A 14,436-nucleotide genomic window follows, 5' to 3' on the forward strand; every position below is an offset into this window, starting at 1 on the left:
AGTCCTCAAGGATACCCTCTCCCATCTGCCAAGTCTTCTGTGGTCGAGCGTGGCTGTGGTTCCCTTCCCATTCCCTTAGGGCAGTGTGCTGTAGGTTTCCACGTGAGGACCATTTACTCCTTGCCTCTCCTCTCCCTCTCCAGTTTGCTGCAAATGCAAGGGACCCCACACCTGCCTTTGCCCCACCCCTTGCCTCTCCTGGGGACATTCTTCCTGCTCAGTGGTGGGCCTTGTGAGGACTTGCAGGACAGCCTGAGTGGGAGCTACTGCAAGGGCTCAAGGAGTTCCCGGAACCCCTCTGCACTCACTCACTTCCCCACCAAGGGCCCCTGCATTCTTCCTGCACCGAGCTCCAGGTGTTAACAGCTCCTGGGCAGGGTAGCGGGTTCCAGGCAGCCCAGGTTGAATGGAGCTTGGGAGCTGAGGTCCTCTGCCGGGGATTCACTGTTCCAAGAGGACAGGGTTCTGAGTTTATGGGGGAAGGACTGGATAGGAACTAGGAGACCAGTTATAGGCCTGTTGCCATCAATCCTGGGACCAGTTAATTGATCTGTGTTCAGTTCAGGGTAGCACAAATGAACTTGGCCTTTTCTCTGTGTAACTTTTTTCAGAAACCATCATGCCCAGCCTTCCTTCCCTGGGCACAGAGGAGACCTGCCTCAGTGGAAGTTCTCTGTGGAATTAAAAAGTCTTTTGGGCTCAGCTGTCCCCAGAGGCCTTCAGAACTCACCAAGGATAGAGCTGCAGACTTCTGGTTGTCAAATAGGGACTAAAACTGATCATGCCTGCAAATCAATTGCAAATCAATCTTTCTTCCTGTTGCGGCAGTGCCCCTCACTTAGTCACCTGTCTTAAATAGAAGCTTCGGTCCCCTCCTGGGCCCCAACCCTGTGGTCCCCAGGTTCCCCGTTTTTCACGTCTGATCTCAATTGACCCCCTCCCCCACACACCATTTTTGACCAACCAGTCCATAGAACGCCCTGGGCTTTCTAATGGGCTAGGTTCTCCTTAGAGAGGCAGGAAGGTGGAGAGGGAGCATGGACGCCCAGCGCCTGCTGGGCAAACCCGAATCTGGGGCTTGACCTAGCCAGCAGCTGGTGACGGTGACCCTGGGCCAGTGGTGGCTTGGCGACTCCTCTCTGGTCCTATGCTCTCGGCCCCAGCCCCGCGCTCACAGCCACCTCCTGAAGCCACCAGTGCTGCGCCATCTCGGCCACGCAGGGGAAGAGCGGACTGGACGCAAGCAGCGGACTCTGGGCGCTGTCAAGGTCACTGTTGTGAAAAGCCGGGAGACCAGATGTGGACACAGGGAGGCCTGGACCCGAGGCGCGGCTGGCCAGAGGCCTCGTGTCTGCCCCTCTTCACTGCCTCCTTCTCCCAGGGAAGCCCCGAGTGTGTCCTCAAAGCAGAGAGTGGTTTCCAAACGGACCCCCACAGCGCCTGATTGGGCCATCCCGCCCCAGGCTGGAGGGTGGGTGCTCATGGGGTCGCCAGGCACCAAGGCCCCACCTGAGCGGACCCGGTCTCTCCTCCAGGCTCGGCTGGGCCTCGAGGGCAGCGAGCAGCTCGGCTCTGAGGAAGGCGCTGGCCGGCGCTGCCCAACTCGGGCAGCCTTCCTGGCCCACCCGGGAGTTGAGTTTCAAGGCTTCCCGGATAGGCCAGCCCAGATTCGGAGCGGAGGGTTTCTAAGGCCGCGAACCTGAACCTCGGAGAGAAGCAGCCCTGGTTCCCTGAGCCCGGGGCCACTGCTGGGCCGGGCAGCTGCTAAAGCCTCACTGGCGCTTCCTCTTGGGGGCGACTAGGAGCAGCGGAAACCTAGCGGCCGCTCCACACTATTTAAGTTGAGGTTCCTCTGCGGTTCGGCTGCGGTTAGCGGTTTCAGCTTAGTGTACCACTTATTACTCATATTATTACTTAGTGTACTCATTGCACATAGTGCTCTAAGTTGACCAAGTTTACCATTTACTGTACTTAGTGCACTTGGTGCTCTAAGTTGATCAAGTTTACCACTTAGTGTACCTAGTGTACTTAATATAACACTTAGTGTATTTAGTGTTTCAGTTTAGTGTAGACAGGCTTCTTTCTTCCTCTTCTGGAGGAGTCACTGGTTAGAGACGAATTCCGTGGTTAGAGCGTACTTGGTCTTTAGAAGACGACTTTGGTGTCCATTGCCAACCGCATCCGAGATCGCAGCCCTGTTCCCTGTCAGTCCCAGCTCATCAGCAAAGGGCTCGGTGGCTCTCTCCAGAGGACACTGAACGAGGTTGTCAAAGCGGCTGGATCAAAAGTGTTGCCATGTCGGATGGAGCGGTGTCCACGATTAACCTGAGCATGCTAACAGCATCTGGGGGTGTGGAATTGGGAGGGAAAGCTGGGGCCCCACAGTGTGAGGAAGGAGGCCCATGGTCAAACCAGACTGGGCAGAGTCCTCAGTATTTAGGGATCTCGAAATACTACATCTCTAAATACTAAATACTGAGCTGGGATGGATTCTCTGTGCTGGAGGCTAGTGGTTCAAACTCTTTTTCCGCATGAGGTTCCGTCAGGTTAGGCTGCGGTTTCTCATCTGCAGGCACAGGTGACTGACTGCCTTCAGCATGGGCCTATGTGTCCATCTCTCCTCCTGACCCTTCTCATTACAGGAGAGGGAACTGGGTGCTAGAGGGTGGGGAATCCAGGAAGTCAGAGGGGTCGCACCTGGATAAAGCGTTTTGAAAACACAAGTCCCAGGGCTGATTATTGATTTTACTACATGCAGCCGGTTTTTATTAATGAAATTTCTTTTCTTTCCCCTTAACTTCCAATAGTACACTATAATGCACATCAACGTCCTTAAAACGTATGTAGTCCTCTTCACCTAGTAACTATATTGATCCTTAAGTATCCATTCTCTAGTCAAGGGTTATACGTGTTTCTCCTACCCCCCACCAGTGCTGGGTCTGGTGTACCCCTCCCGCAGCATCATCTCCCCTTAAACAAGCACCTTTCCCTATAATTTCTTCCTTTTGCTCTATGCCTTCCTATCATGTTTGCACTCACTGTGAAGTAAGGAAACGCTTCCCAACGCTGTTTTTCCTTCCTACCCTTAGGAGATTTCTCCCTCTGCGCTGAAGATCTCACTGTGCATGTCCAGCCCTGGATCGTGGTGGACTCTGGTAGCCACTGGAGTCCTTGGAGCTGCCTCCCTCTGGCTCTGCTGGGTGAGTGCTCTTTTGTCTTCTCTTTCTCCACTGATAAAAACAAATCTGAGAACATGTTCAGAATAACACTTCCAGAAATGATGGTGTTGAAGGGGATAAGGAGTAGGGGAAGGAACTCTGCTCCCTTGGGTGAATTTGGAGACAATTTATTACATTAATCTCTGGACAGAAGCCAAGACAGAGTCTAGAGTAAGCCAGGCTGCTCGGGTCAAAGGTCCGAAGACCTCCTCTTGTCCCTCCCCGCATTTCAGTAGACTCAATGCCAAGGGCTTGTCCCGGGGGCAGGTGGCATCAGCCACAGTAAGCCCCTGAGATCCTGGACCACTGCGTGGAACCCTGTTCTCCGCATGAGGCAGGGTCAAGGTGCTACCTGCTTCCCTTTCATTTCCCCTGTTCCAAAACATGGTCTCCCCTCTACTCCCTCTCAATCCTTCCTAGCCACCAGCTTCCTGGCAAACAACCACACAGAAGCCTTTTAGTTCATATGTTGTTCTTTATCTTTATGTCTTTTGATAATATACATTTATGCCACTTCAAATGTTTCCATTTTAGATATTATGTATTGACTTTTCAATATCCCTTCGTCCATAGTACCTTCCCCAGCACAGACATTTTCATCCTCCTCGTGTAGGCAGGTGGAGATTTTGAATGCACTGAGAGCCAGAGTTAAAATTATTGACTTATGTGAATGCTACTCAGACCTGAGCCACATGTTAAACTCTCTTAGTTTTTCTTTCCATACATGTTGAAGTTTTCAAGATTTGATAATTGCCTGGTATTCTCATTTTCTTACTTTCCATGAACCTTAATAAATGAATTCACCAACTGTCCCTTAGTTGAGTAAATGTCTTCTCAATACGTTTAAACTTATGGTGGCTGTTGTCAAGGTCATCTTCTTGGAGATGGCTTCCCCTCTGCCGTCCACCAACCCAGGTGACCCTCTTCCTTTCTGGTCCTGTTGCCCTTTCACCTTTTCATGGGTTGATGTTTGATTTCATACATCCCATGTCTTGGTATTTTTTTTGTTGTTGTTCTTGTTGTTGGTTATTGCTGGTTTTTTGTTTTTTGTTTTTGTATATTCCTTCCTCTTCTTTTGATATGTTCCCTCCTTCAATTTTGTTATCCTTCGACTTTGCTCTCAGGAGAAAATTTTTCATGCCTTGCAATGTCTGAATTTCTCCCTATTTTACAGGGCTGGATTCGAGAGTCGAGGTCACCCCCAGCAGGAACAACTGGGGCCACTGGAGGATCCCCAAGGACACAACTTGCCGTTTTCATGCAGGAAGAATCTGAATCGTTTCCATCCAGTTTCCCCGGCATGCAGCAGAATACAACACAAGGGACTGCAGTCTTCTCTGACTCTTAGGACCCTTACAAGATCCTGTTCTGTCCAAATCAGGGTGATTTGCACAAGCATCCTCAGGGCTCTGGACCTTAGTTTCTTTCCCTGGTTGATTGATTGATCATATAGATGTCCTGACTCACATAGCTGAAAATCAGATGTGGTGAAAGTGCACTGAGACCAGAAACAATGTTATCATCTTCAAATGCATGCCCAGAGAACACTGAATAAATTTTTAAAAGACCTGACCTCAGCTGGCATTTCTGTTCCTTTCTAAACTATGGGACTGATCAAAAGAGAGAGGTGAGGTGGGGTGAGTGTGGGTCCTGGCCAGGAGAATGAAGGAGGGAGGAGGGAAAGGCTGTGAGAAGTGGAAAGAGGGGTACAAAGGTTGCAGGAGGATGTCACTTCAGGGAAGGGCCTGGGATTCCTAGTAAGTATGGAGGAGAGGTGGCACCTGGGATTACCTTTGGAAGCCCATGTAGCTGATCCCACACCTTGCTCCTCCTCCTGCCTGGACGTCTATGCCACTGTGACTAGATGCACAGTAGAATGGAACCGGCACCTGATTCTCAGACTGGTATCATCATCTACCCCCGATTATTTTTTTCATTCCTTTCCTCCCCGTTTCCCCACACCAACAACCAAACCCATTGCTCCATTCTTCTAATATAACTCTATATCAAGGCACCACTGAGTTCAACGCAATGTCTCACAATTTCTGTGTTCTCCCTCTCCCAAAGTGCATGATTCAACGCACTGCAGAGCTGCTGCTGGAGGATGGGGCTGGGGTGGCATTGGCAATTTGAGACAATATCTTGCCCTTTTCAGTGTTTCTTTCAGTTAAAAACCAGGTATTGTGAGTGCTCACATAACTTTGCTATACTCTATCCATTGATTTTAAAAAGTACACAAGAGATGACCTTAATTTTTTTCTTTTCTTATTTATTTTAACTTTTTTTTTTTTTTTTTTTTTGACATGAAGTTTCCCTCTTTTCTCCCAGGCTGGAGTGCAATGGCATGATCTCGGCTCACTGCAACCTCTGCCTCCTGGGTTCAATATACCCGGGAGGTATATTGAAGCTAATATACCAGGTGATCAACTTCAATAACAACAGTGGTACATCAATTGATATTCTATAACCTTGACAAAGTGTTTGGAGAATCGCACTTCACCTCATCTAAACATCCATAACCGTAGTCTAACCATGATCTAAACCCCAAATAAATTCAGTTTGAGGGACATTTTACAATATATCTGGTCAGTTCTTCCCAATATTGTGAAGGGCATAAAAAATTAGGAAAATCTCAGGAACTATCACAGACCAGAGGAGGCCAAGGAGGCATGAAGGAGACTAAATGTAATGTGATATTCTCGATGGAATCCTGGAACACAGAAAGAACACTAGGGGAACGCTAATGAACTCCAAATAAAGTCTGCAGTTTCGTAAATAATAAGGTATGAAAATGGCTTCATTAGCTGTGACAAACGGACCATAGGAATGAGAGATGTTCACACCAGGGGAAACTGACTGGAGCGGATGGCAACTCTGTACTACCATTGCAGCTTTTACGTAAATTTAAAACTCTTCTAAAATAAAATTATTTAAAAGTAGCACTCAGGAAAGGATTAAGGAGTGGAAGAAAAAAATGATCAATTTTCCATTTTCCTAGAGTGTTACCATGAAAAAGCTGGAGAGAGGGTTTGCAAGGAGGAGTTGGAAACCTCAGAGACAGGCAGCTCCAGAGCCCTCCTCTGTTCCGCAGAACCGGAACCCCGCCCGGTCCAGGGCTTCTCAGAAGGCCTTTCCACCCCGGGGACAACCCCAGCCCCACCTCATTGATACATCCTTTCTGGATCAACAATCTCTGTCTTACTCAGACCACCGACCAGTCCTCTCCAGAGCGGCTCATCAGAACCCGAGCGCATAGCGGCAGCGCCCCCGTGTGGCCGAAGGACTGAGGACAGACACTCACGTCCCCTTTAGCTTCCCCACCGGCGACTTCCACAGGGTTCCGCTGGGTTCCCAGCTGCAGAACAGGGCTCTGTGCACACGGGGCGCCCGGCTCCCGCGTCGGTGTCTCCAAATCCTGGAGTACAGATGTTTCCTCACAGTTACTGGCGGTGAACTCTGATCTCAAGGCAGAGGGAAGCCTGCGGGCCCTAAGATCTGGTTCCCGGGTCCGTGTGACCCCACAGATATACTGTGCGCCCAGTACGCAATCTCTCAGTGTTTTTTGGAATGAGGCCTTGGACTCCCGAGTCCCTGAAATTTGTTCTGCTGCTTCTGGGGAGGAAGGTTCCTCCTACCCGGAATCCACTAGTTGATCCTCCAACCCTAGTTTGGAGGGACCCAGGAAGAACATGGCGTCCGAGCTGTAACTATATTGGGTTACAAGAATGTCTGGGATCAGACTGGGCCGAGCATTTGCCCCCAGTCCCTCAGTTACCGGGGGGCGGTCCCTCCGCAACTCCCTGGACCTCCAGGACCCTGGCATGGGAACCCGCACCCTCTTGGAGCCGCCCCTTCCTAGTCCCAGTCCAGGACCCCGAGTCCCGTCTCTTCTTCCTCTTTGCGACCTAAGCAGACAGGACTTGCTGTCTACATCTCTTAGGCCTCGTCCCCTGCCATCTCCATTCCCTGATTAAAGGTACTTGATCCTGGAACTAAATCTAATTTCTGGTCTCGTCTATTGTCCGCGACAGTCACCGACCAGTAGAGGCTCCCCAGCCCCAAACAGGCTGCGGCTGAGCGACAGCGGCGGATTTTGGCGCTTTGGCCCAGACTGCCTCGCAGAAGCGCCCCGCGACCCCTGCCAGGAGGCTGCGCAGGCAGCTGGGGGTCGGGTTTCATCTGGGGCCTCGCAGGAGGAGCGGGGTCTGCTGCAGGAGGGGGCGCGCTGGGATTTCTGCCACTGAGGCTGCACTCGCTGCCCTGGGTAAGACTCCCCCCACCCCTCCCCTGTGGGCCTCAAAAATCATATGCTGGGAAAATACCGACCTGTCAGTCCCAGACTCAACTTTAAGAGGTCTTGGTCTCTAGATTTATTCAGCCCTTAACTGTTTGTTGAGCATCTACTCTTCGTCAGGCGCTATTCTAGGCGCTTGGGTCAGATCCAAACAGAAAAAATCATGGCCTTCAAGGAATTTGCGTTCAGTTGAAAGATTTTACGGCCAATAAAAAACCACCGAAGTCAGCTATAGGGGTGTCCGAAAGTAAAGGATTATTAAGAGAAAAGCAAGGCACAGAAGATGAAAGGAGCCGGGGCAATTTTAAGTTATTATCATTGGTGTGAGATTTCCCGAGAGGCACCCTGCGAGTTGAGTCCTGAAGCAGATGAAGGAGGGAGCCCAGGGTTATTGGGAGGAAGGGTGTTCTAGAATCACCCTCTGCAGACGTGGAACTCCGCCGGGGAAAGCACCCAGGCTGCGGCAGGAATGGGGCTGGGTAGGTTTCAGAAGGACTTCCTGAGGCGGGTTGCAGAGGTCTGGGTTTGTGTATCTCCTGTCTGCTTCCCACCTGTGGCTGGCACTTCATGAAACCCTGAGCTTGTCAGGAGCATCAGGTGTCTGGCACGTGGAGGAAGGATGGGAGACGAAGAGGCTGAGGTGCGTCCCAGTCCGGACTGTGTCTCTGTACTCTTTCTTTCCTGGACCCAGAGTTGGAAATGTAAATGGTACTGATGTCTTCTGCAAATCCCAGAATCCTCGGAACTGGAGGAAAATCTTGACATGGCAGGTTGTAAGGAATTTCTAAGCCTTGGAGGCTCAAAAGAATAATTTCAAGAAAGACTAAGTATGAGAAAAAATGTTAAATACGCCAATAATCTTTTATTTTGATTCCATGCTAAAATTATATTTTGGATGTATTGGATTAAATAAAACATATTGTTAAAGTTAATTTCACTGATTACTTTTTACTTTTAAAAATGCAGCTACTAGAAAAGTAAAGATTACCGATGTGGCTCACATTTGTGACTCAGATTATAGCCTATTGGGTAGCAGTGTTTTAGAAGGCTAGCAACTTTAGCTCTTATGTTTGTATCTGTGATTCATATCAAGTGAGTTTTTGGATACGGTGTTCTTTCTTTTTCTTGTAATTTTTTCCCAACACCATTTGTTGAAAACACTATCCTTTCTCCTTGAAGCATTTTTTAGAGACATACATGTGTGGCTTCATTCATGAACTCTTTATTCTATTCCACTGATTCATGGCTATCTTTATGCCAATAACGCTGCTTTGATTCCTGGAGCTTTATAGTAAGTCTTGTAATCAGGTAGTGTGTATTTTCCAAGTTTCTTCTTTGTAAAAAATTATGATGGCTATTCAAACTCCTTCAGATTTCCACATAAATTGAAAAATCAGCTTGTTAATTTCTGTTTTTAAAAAGCCTGCCAGAATTTATTTTTATTTTTTAAACTTTTAGGTTCAGGCCTGCCAGGAACTTGATTGGAATTGCATTTAATCTACAATACTGAATATTCCAATCTTTGAACACAGTATTTCTCCCCACTTATTTAGGTCTTCTTTATTTCTTTTTTTGGGGATTGGAGTTGCTTTGTTTTTAATTTTTCTTTTGTATTTCAATAGGTTTTTGAGGGAACAGATGGTGTTTGGTTACATGAATAAGTTCTTTAGTGCTGATTTCTGAGATTTTGGTGCACCTATCACTTGAGCAGCATACAATGTACCCAATGTGTAGTCTTTTATTTTTCACCTCCCTACCCCTCTTTCCCCCGAGTCCTGAAAGTCCATTTTATCATTCTTATACCTTTGTGTTCTCATAGCTTAGCTCCCACTTAATGAGTGAGGACATACCATGTTTGGTTTTCCATTCCTGAGTTACTTTACTCAGAATAGTGATCTCCATTTCCACCCAGTTTCCTGCAAATGCCATTATTGCGTTCCTTTTTATGGCTGGGTAGTATTGTATGGTGTGTTTATATATATATATATATACACACACACACACCCCATATATATATATATATATATATATATCATTTTCTTTATTTATTCATTGATTGATGGGCTTTTGGACTGATTCCATATTTTTGCAATTGCGAATTGTGCTGTTAACATGCGTATGCAGGTATCTTCTTCGTATAAGGATGTCTTTTCCTCTAGGTAGATACCCAATAGTGGGATTGATGGATCAAACAGTAGATCTACTTTTTGTTATTTAAGGAATGTCCATACTGTTTTCCATAGTTGTTGTACTAGTTTACTTTCCCACCAGCCATGTAAAAGTGTTCCTTTTCACCACATCCATGCCAACATAATTGTTTTTTGTTATTTTGATTATGGTCATTCTTGCAAGAGTCAGGTGTTATTGCATTGTGGTTTTGATTTGCATTTCCCTGATCATTAGTGATGCTGGGCATTAGTGTTTGTTGGCCATTTGTATATTTCTTTTGAGAATTTTCTATTCGTGTCCTTAGTGCATTTTTGGAAGGAATTGTTTGTTTCATTCTTTCCAATTTGTTTGAATTCTTTGTAGATTCTGGATGTGAGTCCTTTGTCGGAAGTGTAGATTGAAGATTTTCTTTCACCGTGTGTGTTGTCTGTTTACTCTGCTGATTGTTTGTTTGCTATACAGAGGCTTTTAGTCTAACTAAGTCCCATCTATTTATCTTCGTTTTTGTTGCATTTGCTTTTGGGTACTTGGTCATGAAGTCTTTGCCTAAGCCAATGTCTAGAATGGTTTTTAAAATGTGGTCTTTCAAAATTTTTATGGTTTCATGTCTTATATTTAAGTCTTTGATTCACCTTGAGTTAATTTTTACATAGGGTGGGAGATGAGGATCCACTTTCATTCTTCTATATGTGGCCTGCCAATTAACCCAGCACCATTTGTTGAATAGGGTGTCCTTTACCCAGTTTATGTTTTTGTTTGCTTTGTCGGAAATCAGTTGACCATTAGGTACTTGGCTTTATTTCTGGGTTCTCTATTCTGTTCCATTGGTCTATATGCCTATTTTTATACCAGTGCCATGCTGTTTTGGTGACTGTGGCCTTATAGTATATTTTGAAGTCGGGTAATGTAACGCCTCCAGATTTGTTCTTTTTGGTTAGTCTTACTTTGGCTATGCAGGGTCTTTTTTTGTTCCACATTAATTTTAGGATTTTTTTTCTAGTTCTTTGAAGAAAGATGGTGGTATTTTTGATGGGAGTTGCATTGAATTTGTAGATTGCTTTGGGCAGTATTGTCATTTTCACAATATATGTATCTATACATATATTTTGGTTATACAATAATTTATTCCTCGAGAGCCTCCTCTCCCTGCCCTTGCAGTCTCTAGGTCACTTTTTCCGCTAGTAGATTTTGCGTGCAAGCCCCAGAAAGATGGCTGCGGGCAGGGGCACTGCGTACTGTTCAATGAGACCCATAAAGTGGCTGTGACTACCTTCCTCATACTGTAAGAACACGGCTGGCAGATCCAGCTCCTCATACAGTGCCTTCACCCGGACCACCTTCTCGGCCTCCTTCTGCCAGAATTTTCCTTCAGGATCTCGTACTGTTCTGGAGTGGCCCATTGAAGACACTGAACCACTAGCCAGCAGAATTTGTTGTCCTGGATGTCAGTGCCAAATTTGTGGGTCACACTGGGGTCCCCAAAGAGGTCAAGGTAATCATCCTGAATCTGAAAGAACTCTCCCATCTCCAGCATGATCTTCTTGGTATTGGCATGCTCCTTCTCATCATCAATTCTCACCATGTACATGACTGTAGCTACAGGAAGGTAGAAGGAGTAGAAAGCTATTTTGTACTTTTCAATAGATTTGTACCTCCTTTCGGTGAACCTGCCAAGATCCACATTGCCCTGTGGGGCTGTGATGAGGTCCAGGGTCTGCCCAATCTCAGTCTGATAGGAACTCTGCAGGAAGAGCTCAATCAGGTTCAGGTAATAGAGCTGCTCCCGGCAATAGAGCTTCAGCAGGCGGTAGATACATGCTCCCATAAGGGTAGCATCATTGATGGCATCCTACCCCATGTCCGGCTTCTGATACCAGCAGATCTGTCCCCGGCAGGTAAGGGATGAATCCATGATGTCATCTGCCACCAGGAAGAAAGCTTGCAGCAGTTCCACATGCTAGCCCACAGTCAGGGCCCACTGGAGACTCTCAGTATCCTGTTTCCTTGGCTCCACCAGCTCCCGGAAGGCTAGCACAGTCAAACCCCTGTGACACTTGCCTCCAATGGCATCATACTCCAGGATCTCCTCAAGCTGGGCAATAGCATCTCCTGTCTCTGGGTGTCCCATCTCATCCTCAGTCAGCACCCTAATGATCTGGGAGAAGTGCTGAACAAAATCCTGCTTTTCTTGGGCATAAACATCTGATTTCTAGTCTCCATTCATTCTGAGGGAGGAGCAAAGGGATCTGTTCCTGGATGCGGGTTCCTGCTCAGTCCCATTTTCACAATATAGATTCTACCCATCCGTGAGTGTGCGATGTGTTTCCATTTGCCTGTGTCATGTGTGATTACTTTCAGTAGTGTTTTGTAGTTTTCCTTGTGGACGTCTTCCACCTCCTTGGTTAGGTATATTTCTAAGTATTTCATTATTTGTTTTGCAGCTATTTTAAAAGGGGTTGAGCTCTTAATTTGCTTCTCAGCTTGGTCGCGGTTGGTGTAGAGCAGAGCTACTGATCTGTGTGTATTAATTTTGTTTCCTAAAACTGAGCTGAATTCATTCACCCGTTGAGGAACTTTTTGGATGAGTCCTTAAAATTTTCTAGGTGTATAATCATGCCATCAGCAAACAATAACAGTTTGACTTCCTCATTACTAATTTAGATGCCCTTTATTTCTTTCTCATGTCTGATTGCTCTGGTTAGGACTTCCAGCACTATGTTGAATAGAAGTGGTGAAAGTGGGAATCCTTGACTTGTCCCAGTTCTCAGTGGTAATGGTTTCAACTTCTCTCCATTCAGTATAATGTTGGCTGTGGGTTTGTAATAGCTGTCTTTTATTTCCTTAAGGTATGTCCCTTCTATGCTGATTTTGCTGAGGGTTTTAATCATAAAGGGATGCTAGTATTTGTGAAATGGTTTTTCTGTATCTATTGAGATGATCATGTGGGTTTTGTTTTTAATGCAGTTTATGTGGTATATTACATTTATTGACTTGCATATGTTAAACCATCCCTGAATCTCTGGTAGGAAACCCACTTGATCATGGTGGATTATCATTTTGATATGCTGTTGGATTCTGTTAGCTAGAATTTTTTGAGGATTTTTGCATCTATGTTCATTAGGGATATTGGTCTGCAGTTTTGTTTTTTTATGTGTTTTCTTGGTTTTGGTATTAGGGTGATACTGGCTTCATAGAATAATTCAGAGAGGATTCCCCTCTTCTCTATCTTTTGGAATAGTGTCAATGGGATTGGTACCATTTCTTTTAATATCTGATAGAATTCAGCTGTGAATCTGTTTGGTCCTGGAGTATTTTTTTGTAGGTAACTTTTTAAATTATCATTTTAATCTCATTGCTTGTTATTGGTGTGTTCAAGGTTTCCATTTCTTCCTGGTTTAATCTAGGAGGGCTGCATATTTCCAGGAATTTATCCATGTTCTCGAGGTTTTCTAGTTTATGTGCATAAAGGTGTTCATAGTAGCCTTGAATGATCTTTTGTATTTCTGTGGTATTGGTTGTAATATCTTCCGTTTTGTTTCTAATTGAGCTCATTTGGATGTTCTCTATTCTTTTCTTGGTTAATCTTGCTAACTGTCTATCAATTAGATTTATCTTTTCAAACAACCAGCTTATTGCTTCATTTATCTTTTGTAATTTTTTGTTTCAATTTTATTTAGTTTTGCTCTGATCTTGCTAATTTTTTTCTCTTACTGGGTTTGGGGTTGTTTTGTTTTTCTAGTTCCTGGAGGTGTGACCCTAGATTGTCTATTTGTGCTCTTTCAGATGTTTTGATGTAGACATTTAATGCTATGAACTTTCCTCTTAGCACCATCTTTTCTGTATCCCAGAGATTTTGATAGTTTGTGTCACTATTATCGTTCAGTTCGAGGAATATTTTCTTTTTTCTTTTTTTTCTCTTGAAACGAGTCTCGCTCTGTCACACAGGCTAGAGTACAGTGGCGGGATCTCCACTCACTGCAACCTCTGCCTCTTGGGTTCAAGCAAAGCAATTCTCCTGTCTCAGCCTCCTGAGTAGCTGGTACTACAGGTACCTGCCATGAGGCCCAGCTAATTTTTGTATTTTTAGTAGAGACAGTGTTTCACCATATCAGTCTAGCTGGTCTCAAACTCCTGACCTCAGGTGATCCACCTGCCTTGGCCTCCCAAAGTGCTCAGATTACAGGCGTGAGCCACTGCACCAGCCAGTTCAAGAAATTTTTCTATTTCCATTTTGATTGTATTGTTGACCCAATTATCATTCAGGAGCAGCGTTATTTAGTTTCCTGTATGTACATGGTTTTGAGGACTCCTTTTGGAGTGGAATTCCAATTTTATTCCACTGTGGTCTGAGAGAGTACCTGACAAAATTTCAGTGTTCTCAAATTTGTTGAGACTTGTTTTGTGGCCTATCGTATGATCTGTCTCGGAGAGTGTTCCATGTGCTAATGAATAGAATGTATATTCTGCAGTTGTTGGGTGGAATGTTCTATAAATATCTGTTAAATCCATTTGTTCAAGGACATAGTTTAAGTCCATTATTTCTTTGTAGACTTTCTATCTTGATGATCTGTCTAGTGCTGTCAGTAGAGTATTAATGTCCCCCACTATTGTTCTGTTGCCATCTATTTCGTTTCTTAAGTCTAGTAGTAATTGTTTTATAAATTTGGGAGCTCCAGTATTAGGTGCATATATATTTAGGATTGTGATGTTTTCCTGTCGGACTAGTCCTTTTGTCATAATATGATGCCCCAATTT

At 45.4% G+C, this 14,436-nt stretch overlaps 1 long non-coding RNA gene and 1 pseudogene across 1 annotated transcript; one reads left to right on the forward strand and one right to left on the reverse strand.

Annotated features, from left to right (window-relative positions):
• The first annotated feature begins 3,087 nt into the window (after positions 1-3,087).
• On the forward strand, positions 3,088-4,788 carry LOC141410134 (uncharacterized). The gene is made up of 2 exons (XR_012434045.1): positions 3,088-3,200; positions 4,393-4,788. It is a non-coding gene; the product is annotated as an uncharacterized lncRNA (long non-coding RNA).
• A 6,059-nt stretch (positions 4,789-10,847) lies between these two features.
• LOC102140510 (farnesyl pyrophosphate synthase pseudogene) lies at positions 10,848-11,953 on the reverse strand (annotated as a pseudogene).
• Positions 11,954-14,436: the final 2,483 nt, after the last annotated feature.

This window comes from Macaca fascicularis, chromosome 4, assembly GCF_037993035.2.
Source record: "Macaca fascicularis isolate 582-1 chromosome 4, T2T-MFA8v1.1".
Taxonomy (NCBI): Eukaryota; Metazoa; Chordata; class Mammalia; order Primates; family Cercopithecidae; genus Macaca; species Macaca fascicularis.